Source organism: Megascapheus bottae, chromosome 5 (assembly GCF_031878675.1).
Source record: "Megascapheus bottae isolate mThoBot1 chromosome 5, mThoBot2.hap1, whole genome shotgun sequence".
In the NCBI taxonomy this organism is placed as follows: domain Eukaryota; kingdom Metazoa; phylum Chordata; class Mammalia; order Rodentia; family Geomyidae; genus Megascapheus; species Megascapheus bottae.
In genome coordinates, this window is record NC_143513.1 from 28337047 (window position 1) to 28356094 (window position 19048).

The window sequence follows — 19048 nt, forward strand, 5'->3', positions numbered from 1 at the left end:
AAGCATAAGTGATAAAACATATCACATGGTGAGTTAGAAAGGAAATGGAGAGAAATAGAGGGTAAGACCCATTTTCACAGATGGCTCAAAGTCCCTTGTATATGACCAGAACCCCTTCAGAAAGCATAGTCTCCATTGACCTGTCACTTGCACTGGAACCAATTCTTCAAGGTCCTCCAGATTTTAGCACTGCCACACATTGGAGCCACTTGGAACTAAGATTTCTGAATCACTTACAGCAATTTAATGTAATTATTTCAGATGTTAACAGGATTTTATGCCCAAAGGTGTTTATCTGTTACAATACTTTAATAGCAAAGCTAATATGTAATTACAGGTGCAGGAGATTTGATTGTTTACTAAAAAGCACCCTCTAAAACACGGTAAAATGAATTTTAATGCAATTCTCCATAATGTGATTCATGAATCACTCAAGTGAATACTTAAAAAAATATGTCAGTTATACAATATCCTCCATACACAGAGATGAAAAACAAATTTGTTATGTATAATTGGAGAGCACATTTTTTCAATTATATTATTAAAATTTCCACAAATAATATTGTAAATATTATCCCTCACAGATAAGCATAAAAATATTCAATGTGTAATTATTTCTCTTTGAAATGTGTAGTTTTTATTCCTTCTGAAGTATATCAAGATAGCCTGCATAATGATAAGTAGTAGAATAAACATTTGACTATTTTCTTATAGATGTGATTTGAAAGTAAAAAAATTTTCTTAGTAGGAATAACTAAAGAAGTAAACCTTATATCTTTGAAGGTATGGAGAAAGCATACTAACATCAAGCCAAGTTCTTCAGATCTCAGGCTGCTTATTAGATAGAAATGTAGATGTAGTATACTAGTGCTCAGCTTAGTTTTTTTCTAATTAATTTATATTTTTATTTATATTTCTCATTTTTAAGAAGTTATACAAAGGAGTTGCCACTTCAACAAAGCATTTTAGGTGTACAAGGAATCTTGATTACTATCACACATTCAAACATTCTCAGCCTTCCTTCCCAACCCACTTCTTCCCTCATTGGACTTAATATATTAGGATACAATTTGAATTTTTGATGGCACTTCTCCTCTTCATTCATCTACCCTTCTCTACTTGACTGTGCCCTCTCCATTTCAACTACCTATTACCTGGGGTTTATTTTGTTGAACTTTGATTTTTGCCTTTTTGAAGAATTACAATGAGCTCTCCACTGAATCCATTATATTTCAGCTAATGTGTTTTTATACAGTGGAATACGAGCCTAGTAGTTTTAATGAACCAATTAAAAGATGTGAACATCAAATCTTGATCATTGTAATTATCAACCAACCCCAATTTTTCATTGATGAAATTGTAGGCATATGTTGTTCAATCATGAACTTTGCATGGAGTTTTTTCATTACCACAATAAAACATCAAACAAAATTACATTATTTGAATTAAATACATATTATTGATGTATGTGATCACTAAGATGATACAGCAGAAGTCTTTAGTTACTGAATATAGACTGTAATTTTGGAAATGTATTATGTAATTAAATCTAGAATTCAAAATTTTGTGCAACATTGAAATAATAACACCAACTGTAAGTGTTTTAGAGTTGCTTTATGTTGTAGAATACTGTTGTGGCATTTCCAATCAGGAAAAACCAAATCAAGTTTGAAGTTATCTTTTTCAGCTGGTTCTATTCAAAGCGAAACAATCAGCATTTCCTTTGAATTTACATATGAGCGATGTTAACCTTAGGAAAAATAAAAACAAGTCAGAGGAGACCAACCAAACTACAAAACAGCAAACACAAATTACAGCTAGAAAACAAAAGAAAGCAAAACTAAGCAAAGACAAACCAGTTCAGTGTTCTCTGTTTAAGTATTCACCTTCACCTACCTGATGATAAAAGTTGAAGTACAGAGCCAAATCTTCTTCATTGGAATTTTTAACCAGGAATATTTTGCATGTGGGGTGTGCAGATACTAGTTTGTTGGATTGTACAAATCATTGGAAAAAGAAGCAATCCAAAATTTTATCTGGAATAATAAAAGTCCCCTCATAGCAAAAACAATTCTGAGCAGAAAGAACAGTGCATTTCAGGACCAAACTTTAAACTCTATTACAGAGGTATAGTAAACAAAACAGCTTGGTACTGACACAAGAACAGGCCTGAGGACCAATGGAATAGAACTGAAGACCCAGACATCAAACCACAGACCTATGGCCACCTAATCATTGATAAGGGAGCCAAAGTAGAAGAAAGACAGCCTCTTCAACAAGTAGTGCAGGCAGAACTGGTTAAGTACTTGCAGAAAACTAAAGTTTATCAGTATTTATATTCTTTTGTCTTTCTCTGCATATCTGTGAAAAAGAAAGATGATGCCTCATACATTGCTTTTACTTTGTTATTTTTAATAGGTTAGCTTTGAAACATTTTTATTGTTTGTGAACCGTTCTATTTCTCTCCCTCTCTTTCTCCCTTTCTGTCATTCAAAACATCCACACCCACCTATCTAAGTAGGTGTGTGTGTGCATGCACACACACATACACATAATACTCTACTTTTTTTCAGTATTGTGATGCATTTGTCGACCCTGAATGATGAAAATCAATACAACAGTCACTCATCTGGAGTACATTCTGGAATTCTGATAAATTCATAACACCCTATGTCCTTTATAATAGTATCCAAATATTACCGTCCTAACATGTCATGGTGCTCCTCCAATTCATCCCCTTTCCTTATTGTTTTCCAAACCTGAATACTTTGGATTATATTATTTCCTGTTTGCAGAGTTTCACTTGTTCTAGAAAATCTTATATTTTGAATTATACTATATCTATATCTCTCTATAACATCTGTATAAGCTTTATCAGAATAGCCATACATGCATCTATGTGCACATCCAAATGTATACAGGTGACAGAAAGCTTGAGAAAAGGAAAGGGATACAGAGAGACAGACAATTTTATACTTGATATCTCTACTTAGTAATAGGCTTAAAAATCCTCCCAGCTGAAATTGGCTACCTGGATCTAAAAGGTTCCTTGGAATTCAGCATTGTAGATATGGTTAATCCTCACCTTCTGATGGATCAAAAATGTTAGGATTTTCCAGATAGATCAGCTGTGTTTTTTAATTGTTGCTGGAACTCTAATGATTCTCTCTGGCTTCCTAAGAAGGCATGGAAACCAACTTTTAGTATAAGTTGGGTTTTAATTATGGTCACCCCACCCAGCAGGATGTACTCAGTGATCTCTCTGGACTTATTTATTCCAATGGCATAAGAAAGATGCTAAAGTATCATGCCTTTTATTTCCATGTCAAATTTTTGATAAAGGATGTACTGTAACTTAGAAGAATGGCTGGATTATACAATGAGGCTAAAATCTGAGGGAAAACATTCATGGTAAAGGATAATGAGGTGAAGACCATCATAAGGTGATATATAATTGCTATAGGTAGGAGCGTGAATAAAATATGTCCTCAAGGAAAGAACAAACCATTTTCTCAGGCAAGAAACACAGGGATTTGAAAGGAAATGAGTCTCTGGAGTACTCATAAAAAGGTAAATTAGAATATACTAGACAGTATCTGAAACAGCATCCTAATAATAAATATAAGTTTTATGTGCCTATATGTTTGGATGTGTTACCCAATGGATCTTGAAGATCTAATGCTAAACTCAGATTTGGTTTAAAAATAATAGCAGACAAGAACCCCCAAACACTCACAAAAATAAGCCACACCTGCCCCACAATAATTGATACAGCTATTTCTTTTTGTTAATTTTTGAAAAAAGCTATTGAATTGACCTTGGATTAGAACAGAGATTTTTAATATATTTTTATTGTAATTAATAGAAGGGTTATATTATACTCACCAGATAGAAGATGCATTACTTCACAAACATTGATACCCTTTCTCATATCTTGGTCCCCATTTTCCTCACCCCACCACCGCCCCTCAACTTGATTTCCCCCTTCCTATCCAATTTCAAATGACTAAATATGGTGGCCAGATATATTGAGAGGGCTCAACATAGGTTGAATTCAATGATTATTGCACACTGGTGCAATTTTGGTTTTTTCTTTTGTTTTGTCTTAAGAAGCTATATTTTCAATCTTACATTATACATCTCATAATTTGAGATCATAAATATGAACATTTTGAGTGCTTGTAACTGAATATCTTACAATAATAATTTCTGAAGTTCACTATGTCCATTCCTTTGAGTTGATTCACTTTTGGAATTTGGTGATATTACAAAGGAGAGAATATTTTTTTCTTTGTATGCTATGTAGTGAGGTACAGTTTTGATTTGTCCCACAATTACATAGTCTGGATTTGCTTGATGGCTGAATAACATGCCTTAAAGACTGAAGAACTGGAAAAAAGCAAAGCAATGAATCCAGTATTGGGAACCACATGTGATCCAGAAGTGGCTGACAATTCTAGTGTTGACTCGTGAACTCAGCTTCCAATGGATATGTCACAGGCTGACAAGTTGAGAAGAGGTATTGTGACTAAGTCATTGTACAATAATAAAGAGGTAAGTGCCGTAAAATGATCACCTAACATTAGATTGGGGACACAAGGAGATTAGGATATTTGACAGAGATCTACTCAGGGATCCAAAATTCAACTTGAAAGTTAATCAATTCTTGAATTGATAACTAAGTTTTGCAGATGACAAATCTACACAAACAGGAAACTGAAGAGAACTATCTCTATAGTATTTGAAAACATTGCTAGATATTTCTATGCCAGTGAGAGACATATTTTAAAAGTTATCTCTTGATGAGATCGCAATAATAAAAATGTGATTAAGATGAACAAATTGGAATTTTATATGAAAATATAAGGGCAGAGTAGTCAATACATGTTCCCACTGTCTCTGTCTCTGTCTGTCTGTCTGTCTGTTCGTCTGTCTGTCTGTCCGTCTCTGTCTCGGTCTGTCTCTCTCTCTCTCTCTCTCTCTCTCTCTCTCTCTCTCTCTCTCTCTCTCTCTCTCTCTCTCTCTCTCTCTTTCTCCCTCTCCTTCTCCCTCTCTCCCTCTCCTTTTCTCTCTCTCCCTCTCCCTCTTCCTCTTCCCCTCCTTCCCTCTTTGCTTTGTCTGTCCTGGGATTTGATCATTACTTTGATGGTGTCTCTGAGCTTTTGTGCTCAAGGCAAGTGTTCTCCCACTTTAAGTTACAGCACCACTTTGGGTTTTCTGGCGTTAGAGATGAGTCTCATGGACGTTCATACCCTGGCTAGTTTTGAGCTACCATCTTCAGATGTCAGCCTCCTGAGCAGTTAGGGTTACAGGAGTGAGGCATCAGAATAATTTTATTTTAAAAAGGGCTTTTATTCATCTTTTTTTATAAACAACTAAAATGTGATTTAAATGTTATATGGTTAGTGTACATTTCATTTTCTAAGAAGCTGCTCTGAAACAATGGTATCCTTTTGGCAATATCATTCACAGGATAAAAAAATTAAATAGTAACATATAAGCAGTTACATCTTAGTATGATCTTAATATTCATTTTATAAATATCAGGGAAATTTTTGAAAAGGATCCTGTAAAAATCTTACTGTCAGCTGAGTATAGTGCTCATGCATAATCCTAATTATTCAAAAGACCAGGATTAGAAGAATAATATGAATTCAAGTCCAGCATTTGCAAAAAGTACTTAATCTACAAACACAGAAATAAGCCAGGTATGGTTTGTGTGTTGTGATAGGTATTAATCTGAGAACATAGGCAGGAGAATTACATGAGCCTGGGTAAAAACTTGAGACTTTATCTGAAAAATAACTGCAGTAAAAACATGCTGAGAATGTGGCTTAGTGGTAGAATGCTTGCCTAGCATGCAGGAAGCCCTGGGTTTGATACCTTAGTAATACATAAACTGAAAAAGCTGGAAGTGACACTGTGGCTCAAGTGGTAGAGTGCTAGACTTGAGCAAAAATACAAGCACAATGAAAGCACCCAGGTCCTGACCTGAGTTTAAGCCCCGGGACTGGCAAAAAAAAATAAAATAAAATAAAAATAAATAACAAACAAAAAATATGGTTATAAGAATGGTTCAAGTAGTACAGTGACTGCCTTACAAGCAAGATGCTCCAAGCACAAGCTTCAATTTCTATTTCCAGATGCTATGACCCTAAGGACTACAGTTTTGGGGTCTTAGGCTTATCTCAGTAGACAATCACTTGCCTGGAAAGTGTAAGACCCAAAGTTCAGTCAGCTCTGGGAGAAAAAAAGAAAGACTCCAGTTCCAAACCCCCATTACTGATAAACAACTACTGCAATATAGCATATAAAGTCAAAATAAAAACTTTAGTAGCTTTTCTGTATACCACCAGTGAGAAGATAGAGAGAAAATTTGGAAGAATATTTCTGATCACAGCCTTCAAAAATATATTAGCTAGAAATAAACTTAAACAAGTAGAAGGCAAAGAACTTTTACAAGGGAAACTATAAAACTATGAAGAAGGAAATTGAAGAAAAGAGAAGGAAATAGAAACATCTCCCATTTTCATGAACTAGAAGAATTAACCTCATAAAAATATCCATACTACAAAAAGGCTATCTAATAATTCTATACACTATCTCTCAAAATCCCAGTACCATTCTTTACAAAGAGATAAAACAATACAAAAATTCAATTGCTAGCACAAACTATCCTAAATAAAGAATTGTAAATTTGAACAAACAAAAATGTATGCTAAACATATTACAAGTCCAGATTTCAAACTTTACTACAGAAACATAGTTAGGAAATTAGATTGGTTTCGGCACAGAATACAGATAAAATGATCAAAGTACATACATAAATTTGGAGCAGGAAACCTGAGAAATTGTGATATATGGGGGAGGAGAGACTCTGAACAAGATGTATTTTATTTAGCAATTGATATTATGAGTTGAAAAGTCCATTAAACTCTTAGCTCCAATTATCTACCAGAAAACCACTCTACCAATGTGAATCATAACTCTACTTCTGGTTTTCTGGTAGATAATTTGAGACAAGAGTTTTGTGGACTTTTCTGCTTGGGCTAGCTTTGAATTGTGATCCTTAGATCTCAAACTCTGGAGTAGCTAAGATAACAGACATGAGCCACTAGCACCCGGCAAAGTATATAATTTTAATTTGAAGTGTAGGATGAAAAAAAATAACATAGTAGAATTGTATGGTTTGATTGGTCAGCAGTAACTTAAAATTAGAGGAAAAATGGAAGAAAGGAAACTTTGTACAAATATAATATATTGTGGTATAGATGACAGAAAAAATATTACTCAGACTATTGAACAATTTGTAGATTTTAAATGTAAACACAGAGCTGAGTATATTTATAAAAGTTATTATTAACATTTTCTACTTCAACTTTTATGTAACCAAAGGGATTGTAAATAAAAGAAAAACTCAGGAATGGAAAATTATGGTAAGTATAACTAAATGCAGAGTGAATTTAAGGATCTATGTCTTACAACAATTTGAAGCTAGGTATATAATAGTTATTTTCATCTATTTTAATTTGCTAAACATGTATACAGAATTTAATTACTTTTAATAATCAATTTCATGCTATTTATTAGACATATCAAATACAAAGTGAACTTTATGAATTAAATTAATACTATAGAAGTGAAAAATTTCAGTGTATTACAGGAATTACAATTTCAACAAAAAGGGAAGTTGGAGAAGGAAGGGCTCCATAGAACGGAAGATAGGGCTGTTATGAGTGTATATGCATCCAATAACACAGATTCCATCTCCTGCAGTAAGATCTATAGAAGATAAAATAGTAAGTAAACAGTGGATAATTAATCCAAACACAGGACTACACATAAACACATTTGCTAAAATATAGAACATGGGTATTATAAACCTGTGTAAGATGGATGTTTCTGTCTCAAAAATTGTTGTACTTGTTTTCATTTCAGAGGGAATATTTCAACAGAAAACACAGTGTGTGTGAGCGTGCATGCGTGCGTGCGTGTGTGTGTGTGTGTGTGTGTGTGTGTGTGTGTGTGTGTGTGTGTATGTGTGCAGGTGCTTGAACTTAGGGCTGGAGCACTTTGGGTGAGCTTTTTTTTTTTTTTTCTCAAGGCTACTGCTCTACCACATAAGCCATAGCTTCATTTCCACATTTTGGGTGGTAAATTAGAGATTAGAGTTTCCTTCTCCAATTGGATTTGCACAGTGATCTTTAGATATAAGTGAGGATTACAGGTGTAAACCATCAGTGGCTGATGGAATAGAGAAAGGTTTGATATTTTTTTTTGCAAAATCTTATTAAACTTAAGAAAGACTCTGGAATACCAGAGTACAATAACATTTTTTAGAAGCCTTTAGAAACTTTTATAACATTTTAAAATGAAAGAGATATAAAACTGAAATTTTCAGATCCTAAAATATCAACAATATGTTATATATCAGACTGAGACTAAAAGAAGAAGCTAAAGAAGAAAATTCATAACCTTATTTAGATTCTTCTAGGGATGCAAATGAAAGAATAAAAAAATCACAGGGAACAAAAGAAAAACTAAAATAAGGAAGTGTATAACAAAGATTAAATCAGAAACTAAGGAACAGAAACCAAGAGGTCAGAATAACAGAAAAAAAATAATGATAAGTCTTTAAATTTTAGCATAGACTAGTGAATTCAGAATAAGAATACAGTAGGAAGACAAATACTCAAATGATGTTATGATAAGTTCAAAATAATGTTTAAACACAAAGTGCATTGAAAATAAGAGATAAGATGCTAATTCAAAATATTTTTGATAATAAAGATTCAGATGAAATAGTAACTTCTTAGGTAATCGCACTATGCTACTAGTAGAATGTGCTTACAAAAGACACATTTCAAATCAAATAGATAGACAAGTGTTTCTAGAACTTTTATGAAAATATCCAGTAGTGAACACTTCCACTTTGCAGGAGAATTCTACTCAAATCCTTGTAAGTCATATAATTCTTTCTGGTGCTCTTTAATTTTTTATCATTACTTTTAAGTAGCTGTACAATGAGTTTCCATGTAACAATTTGAAAACAATATATAGTGATCATTGTCACCCTTTTCATCAATATCACCCATCTTTCCCTACCCAACTTCTCCTTCACTCTTCTTAATTGTGTCGGATATACATTGGATTCTTGTCTGCATTTGTAAAACCAGTAAATGCTTCAGAGATTAGGAAATAAAGAAAACTGACATGCTAATCTGATAATGATAGCAAAAGGAAACTTCTACCTCAATCGTATTTGTGCATATAATGTTCCTAAGTAAAATACTTATAAGCAGAATTTAACTACATACTTTAAAATAATAAAGTGAAAGGAAGAATAATTTATTAAAGGAATATGAAACTCAGTCCACAAAACTTATTAACATATGGTTTTATCTGGGAGCAAATGTGTATTACTCCCAACAAACTTGAAATGTTTGAATTCTTACATGTTTAAAAAACTCAGTATAATAGAAGTTAAAGGATAATTTTTTAATATAATAAGAATGTTAATATTCTTAGCTCAAAAGCCAGTAAAGTACTTACATGAAAAATGCTAAAGGCTTTTTTCACTTTATAATTAAAGTTTTAAACTTTTCCCCTCTTTATAATATAAGTTGAAACAAATGCTAGAAAATGAATAATAAAAATTATTTTTTGAATTTAAAGGCTTAATAAATAATCAGTAGGCTTTATATATAAAACAAAATATAAATAGACTAACATAAAACTCCTTCTATACTATTAAAAATGTCAAAATATCCATGAAGAAATCATAATACATGTGTTAAACATGTACAGTAAAGTATTAAAACACTCCTGTTTCCCTTTGACCGGATTTGAACTCAAAAATTGCATGAGGTTAGTTGCTCAAGGATGGTACTCTACCTCTTGCACCATGCCTCTACTGTGACTTCTTGTTGGTTATTTAGAAGGAGTCTGAAGACTTTTCTGCTTGAGCTGGCTTTGCACAGAGAGATACAATAGATCTCAGCACCATAAACAGCTAGGATTGCAGTTACCAACTACCAGGACCTGTCCTAAAACCCTCATTAAAAATAAAAGAAAAAGAAAAAGAAAGGAAAACGAAAAGAAAATAGGAAAAGAAAAGGGGAGGGGAGAGGAAGTGAAGGAAAGGGAAGAAAAATATAACTGAAAAGAAAAGAACAAGAAAACAAGCAAAGAAAAAAGAAGGAAGAATGGGAATGCCGTTTAAATGTTAGAACACCTGCCTGACCTCTAGAAGAATGTGTAGTTGATCCCCAGAAACACAAAAATAAATTATATCTTAGAAAATTAAGAAGAGTGAAGGGAGGAGTGAGAATGTTGAAAGGGATGGCATTGATCAACATGCCTTGTATTCATAAACTGATTTGTTAAATGACAAGTCCTTTGTATACCTAGTTGAATATATAATAATTTTTAAAGGCAAAAAAGGACTTAATTTAAAATAGTGATGTAGAGACAGAATCAATAAGCAGGAGACATGAACAGATTGTGGAATGACAAAGGAAAGCCTATGTGGCGTGGAGTTTATTCTGAGCTGAGTAGCTGATAAAACCAAGTAAAGAAACGTTTACATTTTGTTAGGGGGATTTATATTTACTATTAGTTATCTCCTGGCCTTGAAAAAAGAAGTAGAGACTCTAAACCAATAAGGACTCATAGCCATGGATGAGGTCCTGAGCTACATCTATGCAGCAACCCTTAACTTTCCTTCACCTTATCACATGCCTATACTGGCCAGGTCAGAGGGGTTGAGCAAGAGCAATGGGACTTGATATGCTCCGGATATTTCTGGAGATGGAATCCAGGGGTGACCTCACAGGGAAATTTCACACAAGGCTGATGGCAAACAAGTAAAGTCATTAGAGAATGTGCACTCCCAAATTTGTGACAGGTAGGTAGCTCAATGAAGCAGTCAAACACACTGAAGTCCCCAGATCTAGGAATTTTTATGACAGTAAGATGCATGAATTTTATATACAAACTCATGGAACATTTAAAAATTGGGAAGGCTATTTAAGAAACAACTCTACAAGGCCCATTCATGTGGTGATTTGAAATGAGGTATACATAATTGAATACCATGTTGGTAGTATTTGTCTGACATTATCAAATGCAGACTTTCTGCAGAACTAGGCCAAAGAGCCACAGGACAGAAAATCAACAGAACTAGTATCAAGGAGGTGTTAAAACTATAAGAAGAGGAGTATATGGGTATTAACTCTTTAATGCCCACCTCTGTGGTTCTGTCTGTCCACTTGCATGGTGGCTGCTCACTCAGTCTAACTTAAAACATTTTTAGCTTCACCATTGCCTGTTCTTGTTGGTTGAATGATATCAGTTGAAAGGGTTCTATAAGCCTGATTTCAAAGCCAACTCTTAGTAATCCCCTCATTTTTTTCTGGGACTTTTTCATGTGCACATTGATATTCTTCTGTTTAGTTTTTTCCTTACTACAGGTGACCTGTGGTTTTAGGGATCCAACACAGTGAAGACTTCCTTACAAAGCAAGCTTGTTTCATATTACTCTTCCCCAGGTTTGATGATAGAACTACATAAAGATAAGCAATTTAGGAAGCACATATAAACAATAATATAAATTTCTGTGCTTTTAAAAAAGCTAGGGAAAGAGAAAGAATCCAAGACCAAGTAAGTGAAAGATATTCTTTAACTTGTTAATGGATAGGTTTTTTTCTTAATAGTTTGATGAAATTGAGAAATTCTTAGACTAAGAGGGAAAACAATTAAACTGCAAACTGTCAATATGAATAATAAATCAGGAATTATCACCACATATCCAGAACATTAAAAAAATACAAAATTGTTATGCAAAAGTTCTACAACATACATTTTATGGACTCAACAAAATCGACATATATATGTGTGTGTGTGTATATGTATATATCTGTAATAGAGCCTGAGTGAGATACTCAGAGCATCAGCATAGTAAATATGGAAATTACTTAATAATTAGTGTCATCTCATATGTAGTTAATAGGGTTTGAACTTGGGGCCAAAGCATATCTCTTAGATTCCCCCCCCCCCCCAAGAGTGATTCTCTACTACTTCTGGCTTTCAGTTGGTTAATTGTGATGAGTTTCAAAGACTTTCTTGCTGGGCTGACTTTGGCTTTTGATCCTTAGATTTCAGATTATAGGCAAGAGGTGATGGTGCACACAAACACACACACACACACACACACACACACACACACACACACGTGTTTTATTTACTAGTATCAACCTAACAGCATGCAGATACCAAGCTGAAGGAAGAGACAAAATTTCTCTCTAAAATTTTGTTAGATATTAAACTGAAATGAACTTACAATAGACTGATTAATTGAAATAAACAAATATATGATCATGAACGTATGGACACAGTGATTATACAAAATTTCGAATTACAAAGACAGCTCTGTGACTGAGGCTATAATCCCCTCAGTAGAGAAGAACCCAATAGTCTCTAGAGGGAGAGTAAATGATTTTTAAAACAAAAGTAGAAAATTCAGAGTTCACTGGAATAAAGGTGGAATGTGGTTTTCTGTCTTCTGTGGTATGAATTTACTATTTCTTGCCTTCTCATAATTCAGTAAGACCACTGGCTATAGTTGTGTCTTTTTTTAAAGTGATTTATGGCGAGAGTTTTAACGTGTTTGAGGAGAGATAGAGAAAAATTGGAGAGACTTTAAGGTGTGTTCACAAGTTGAGCAAGTAAAATGCTGTAGTTTGGGGTGGATATAGTTTAAGGCCAAATAAGAGTACGAGAATAGAAAACCATAGACAAATATGTGTATTGATACTGACATAAAATGTTAAAAAATATTGCAATTAAAATCCAGTAGAATATAATATGAAGAATACATCCGGGAAAATGGAGTGTTCAACCTAGTAATACAAACTATTTCAGTATTTGAAATCAATATAATCTACTTCATTAAGAGAAGAGAAATTGCTACGCTCATCTGAAAAGCATTTGATTTAATCTAGCAGACTTTTACAATAAAATTCTGCACCAGCATAGACAAGGATAGGTTATAGTCCCTAATCTGATTAACAGCATTCAATGTGGGCATGATGAGGTATGCTCTGCAGAGATTTGCCAGCTCTGATGCCTTCATTTCCAGAACTTGTAAATGGTACAGGTAGGGGGAAAGTTTGCACATGGTATTATGAGTAAAAACGTTGGCATGGAGAGATGATTCTGAGTTTTCCAGATGAGCCCAATCTAATTACATAGCCCTAAAATCAGAGCCTTGTGCATTATCAACAGTGAAAAATGAAGAAGGTAAGAGTTAATCCTTCCTAGGTTTTCCAGATGAAGCTCAGCCCTATGAGCACTACACCAATCTCAAAAATCATACCTAGGGGAGAAGAAGTTGGAAGATGGAACAGAGACAGTAGGGACCCATCCTAGCTCTCTCCCACAAAAAGACAGAACCAGGGAATCATCCCACGAGCCAACTATCTTAAGAAACTCACAACTACAAATTTAAGAAGCAACAGAGAAGTACACAAACCGGAAAATAAATCCAGATAAAGCTTATATCCAACATTCTCAAAGAATCCAAAAAGTGAGAACCCCTCCCCCACCCCTTGTTGCCGGTTCCAAGCCACAAAAGCCCCAGCAATGGAGGATTCCGGGCCTGGGAAGCCCAGAACTCCAGCAAGCAGTGGAATCCAGATGTAGGAGTCTCTCACATACCGGGCATGGGCAGCACAGATGGCGGCAGAGACCAGAAAGGAAGCGAATGATCCTCCAACACCACAGAGAGGCTCACAGCCAAACCCCGATCAGTAAGTAGTACAGCGGGTTACCCCAAACCCATCAGGAAAGCAGAGCTGGTGGCAAGCTACAGAACTTAACCAAGACTCCTCCCACCCCACCCAAGAAAGACTGGCAAGTGCAGGGGGGCAAAGGAATTCAGAATGCCGTCCCTTCCCCCAACAGTCCCCTCCACCAGGCAATTGACTGGAGACTGACAGGTGGGCCGGTGCTAAGACCCAGCACCCTACCAAATGGAGCAGAGGTGTCCCTGCTTCCACCTGCCCAACAGCCACCTCTCCCAGGCCACTGAAACTGGAGACTGAGGGGCGCTAAGACCTTGCCTTCCAACAGCAGGTGGGGGTGTGCGTGAGTCTGTGAGCCAGCACCTGACTGACCCAAACCTAAGTGAGTCACCCTCCTGCTGGGAGCCTCTAGCAAGACAGCACCAAGCCCCCCCCCCCCCCCCCCCCCCCCCCCCCCGCCCTGACAAGGAGTCAAAGAAAGACTCTCAGCCAAAGCAGCCAAAACACAGCAGGGAATTGAAGGGCAGACCAGCAGAGGCCTAGCTCACCCTGAGAGCCTGAAAGCACAACAACAAATTACAACATATATAAATAATCAAACTCCCACACAAAGCCCAAAAGGAAACAAGAGTGAACGGATGAGAGAGATGCCATCATCCCAAGAAATGACACCTGAAGAGACATAAAACGTGACTCTATTCAAGGAGATGATTAAGGACATGACTAAAGAGATTAAAGCAGAATTCCAAAAACAATTCCAGGAATATAAGGAGGAAATTACCAAGGAGCTCCTTGAATTCAAAAGAGAAATGGAAGAAAATATTAATACCCTCTCAGGAGGCATGATCAGATTAGTGTCCACAATTCAAACAAAAATGGAAGCATTAAGCAACAGATTGACTGAGATGGAGAATAGGACATCAGCAAGCAAAGATAAAATGCATGAGCTGCATTTATTTTAAATTTTTTTTCCAGTCCTGGACTTAGGCTCAGGGCTTGAGCACTGTCCTTGGACTTTCTCAAGGCTAGCACTGTACCACTTGAGCCTCAGTACCACTTCCAGCTTTTTGCAATGTATGTGGGGTACCGAGGAATTGAACCCAGGTCTCTGTGCATGCTAGGCAAGCACTCTACCACTAGACATGTGAAAGGCTATCAATGTATGTGAATTAATGCACCTTCTATCTGGCAAATATCATGTAACCCTTCTATTAATTACAATAAAAATATGAAAAAAATTAAAAAAATAAAGAAGTAAAAAAAAACAACAAAAAAACCCAACAACAACAACAACAACAACAACAAAAAACGCATGAGCTGGAATAGAGAATCATCAGTCTGGAGAAATTGGTCAGAATTCACCAAAGAGAACTCCAGGACCTGGCACACACAGCCAAGAAATCTAATCTTCAGATAATAAGGATCAATGAAGGTATTCCAATATCTACAGGGAACTCAAGAAACTAATCCCCCCCCAAACCCATCAAACCATTCACTAAATGAGCAAGGGAACTAAAGAGAGACTCATCAAAAGAAGAGATTAAAATGGCAGAAAAGAATATGAGAAAATTTTCATCATCCATGCTCATAATGGAAATGCAAATAAAAACAATCCTTCGATACCACCTTACCCCATCAAGAATGGCCAAGATTTTGAACTCACATAATGACAGATGCTGGCGGAGTTGTGGAGAAAAAGGAACCCTACTACAGTGCTGGTGGGATTGTAAACTAGTTCAGCCACTCTAGAAAGCAGTGTGGAGGTTTCTTATAGAACTGAAAAGTGACCTTCCCTACCATTCTGCCATACCACTCTTGGGCATCTATCCTGAACACCATAACCCAAGATATAATAAGGATACCTGTTCAGCTATGTTTGTCTCTGCACTATTCACAATAGCCAGGCGATGGAAACAATCCAGATGCCCCACTGCAAATAACTGGATACAGAAAATGTGGTATATATATATATACATAGCCAACAAACAAGTTAAAATAATGGCATTTGCAGGAAGTGAATGAATCTAGAGCAAATCATGTTGAGTGAGACCAGTCAAGACCAAAGGAACAAAAGGTGCATGGTATCCTTAATATGTGGCTATTAGATCCAAACAGTACAAGAGCAAGGACTCAATATTTGTGTACGCAATGCTATGGACATGGTACTGGAAGTATAAACATAACTACATAGACATAAATACTTATGACTCTATAGACATAATGTTTTATTACATAGATTAATATGTATCTATGATATACAAACCCTTAGCCTAATTTTGATTATGCTCTAAAATCTAAGTGCCAGTGTTGTATATAGAGATTTCTTTCTTGAATACTTGTTTGTTAAAAATGTCATTTGAAATATGATGTAAAAATCAATGTTAATAAATTCTTTAATAAAAAAAAATCATACCTAGGAGCCGGGAGTTTGGCTTAGTGGTAGAGTGCTTGCCTAGCATGCACAAATACTCAGGTTTGATTCTTTGGAAATGGTGCTGAGACTCAAGTGGTAGAGCTCCAGCCTTGAGAAAGTCACAGGACAGGGCTCACACCCTGAGCTCAAGCCCAGGACTAGCAAAAAAAAAAAGTCATACCTTTTGTCAAGTTGCTATATTTGTGATGACGCTTCTGTCACGAACCACTGGACTATATTGAATATATAGCCATTTAGATTTAGAGACCAAACAAGGAACCCATTCTCACTCATTTACGTATGATGTTATGAAATTAGTTATAAAGCATAATTAAACAAAGCAAAAACAAAAGTACCTACACTGGAGTGCTTATCTCTGTTCAGAGAAACACATGTTATAATCACATAGCAAGTATAAACTTCTCTTTTCAGAGCTAGAGATGATGTACCTAAATAAACCCACCATGAATATTCAAGAGAATTCAGAAAAAGAGGAAAAAGCAATGGGGGGTGAGGGACAGAAAAATCTTGTCCAGATATAATTGCAATCCACAAACTACTTTGTATGAATTATGAGAAAATAATTATAGGATCAGATTACTAAATTCTTTTAGAAAGAAGAAAGGAAGAACAAATATAGAATAGGAAAATGTGAGAAAGAATGGAACAGTGTTAGAATTCGAGGTGTGATTATGAATACATGAATTTGAAATGTATTTCTTAACTCTCTCCACTAGAACTGCTTAGGAGCCATGAAAGCCAATTAGGAGAAGAATGAGACATTAGACTGTAAGTATTTTTCAAATTTAAAGAAAAAATTACTTGTTTGAAAATTTCAAACAGGAAATATATAATTCAGACATGGCATATTGTGTTAGTTTGGAAAGGGACAATTTTTTTTTGCCAGTCCTGGGCTTGAGTTCAGGGCCTGGACACTGCACTTGTACTTTCTCAATGCTAGAGCTCTACCAGTTGAGCCTCAGCACCACTTCTGGATTTTTTTTTTTTAATGTAAGTGATACCAAGGAATCAAACCCAGTCTTCGTGCATGCTAGGCAAGCACTCTACCCTAGGCCAAACTCCTGGCCTACAATTTTTATTTGCAGAATAATGCAAGCCAGTAAATATAAAATAATTGAAAGGTAGAAAAATAATTATTTTTCTTCATCGTATTTAGTGTTTGCAATAAATGAATAAACCGCTGCAGAAAATGAACAGAAAAACATAAATGTAACCAATGTCAGTAATGAAAAGTAATATAAGAAAGTATGATGCTTAAAAATAGTAAGAGAATGTTATATGAATAAACTGTTAAAATTAAATGAAATATATACCTTTGCAGAAAAGTACAATTTAACAAAACCATAGTACGGACAAAAATCTAATCTTTTATTTATTTTTTTAAACAGGATCTTATCTTAAAATGTTTCTCAAGGGCCGGGAGTTTAGCCTAATGGTAGAGTGCTTGCCTAGCATGCACGAAGATCTGGATTTGGTACCTCAGTGCTACATACATAGAAAAAAGCCAGAAGTAGGCTGTGACTGAAATGGTAGTGCACTAGCCTTGAGGAAAAAGCCCAAGGACAGTGTCCAGACCCTGAGCTCAAGCCCAGAACTGGCAAAAAAAAAAATGTTTGTCGAGGAAAATTCTGAGATTGAACGAATCCAATAATAAAGTCTACTAAGGGGCCGGGAGTTTGGCCTAGTGGTTAAAGTGCTTGCCTAGCATGCACAAAGACCTGGGTTCGATTCCTCGGTACCACATACATACAAAACAAAAAGCCGGAAGTGGTGCTGAGGCTCAAGTGGTAGAGCTCTAGCCTTGAGAAAGTCCAAGGACAGTGCTCAGGCCCTGAGCTCAAGCCCAGGACTGGCAAAAAAACAAAAAAATTAATTAAATAAATAAATCTATAAAGTCTACTAAATATTTAAAGAAAATTGCACTACTAATTTGTCAATTATCAACAGGAAACAAATTAAGTTTCTAAATGAAAAAGTCCAGCATGATTTTGATATATAACAATGATGAAGGCATTATGAAATATTCATATGGATATATGATAATAAACCAAAAGATATCCTCATGAACCAGAAGTTTTACTCATCAGTATAAAACCAACAGGAGGGCATACATCCTAACACAGAAAACCATGCTTATCAATAATCAAATCATAGTGATATACAGTAGTCACAAACTTGAGAGGATGCTAAGTTTCCATTTGTAAATTCTTTCTTTTTAAAAAACTTTTCTTCTAGCCAACTGATGGTTCATGTCTGTTATCTGAGCTACCTAGAAGGTTGAGATCTGAGGTTTGTGGTTGGAAACAAGCAAAGGCAAGAAAATTCATGAAATTCTACCTCTAGTTAATCACAAACAGCCAAAAATGGCTCTGTGGCTCAAGTGATAAAGCCCTATCCCCCAGTGAAAGAAACTCAGAGGCAGAGCCAAGGCATAGAGTTTAAGACTGCTCCTGTCCACAATACAAATTAATTTATCTTCTTAAATATTCAACTAAATTAAGAATAATAATGGAAGGAGGAGGTTGAATGGGGAGATCCGAATGTTCAAAGGGATGACATTGTTTAAGCTGTATTTTATTCATAACTACTTTCCTAAATGTCAACACCTTTGTACAATTATCTAATGAAAATAAGAAAACAAATTATCAGAAACAGGGCCATACTAAAATTACCAGCACAACAATGTTCATTGCAGCATTATTTACCATAGCTAAGATATGGAACCAACCCAGATGCGCCTCAGTAGATGAATGGATCTTGAGAATGTGGTATACATACACAATGGAATTCTATGCTGCCATAAGAAAGAATG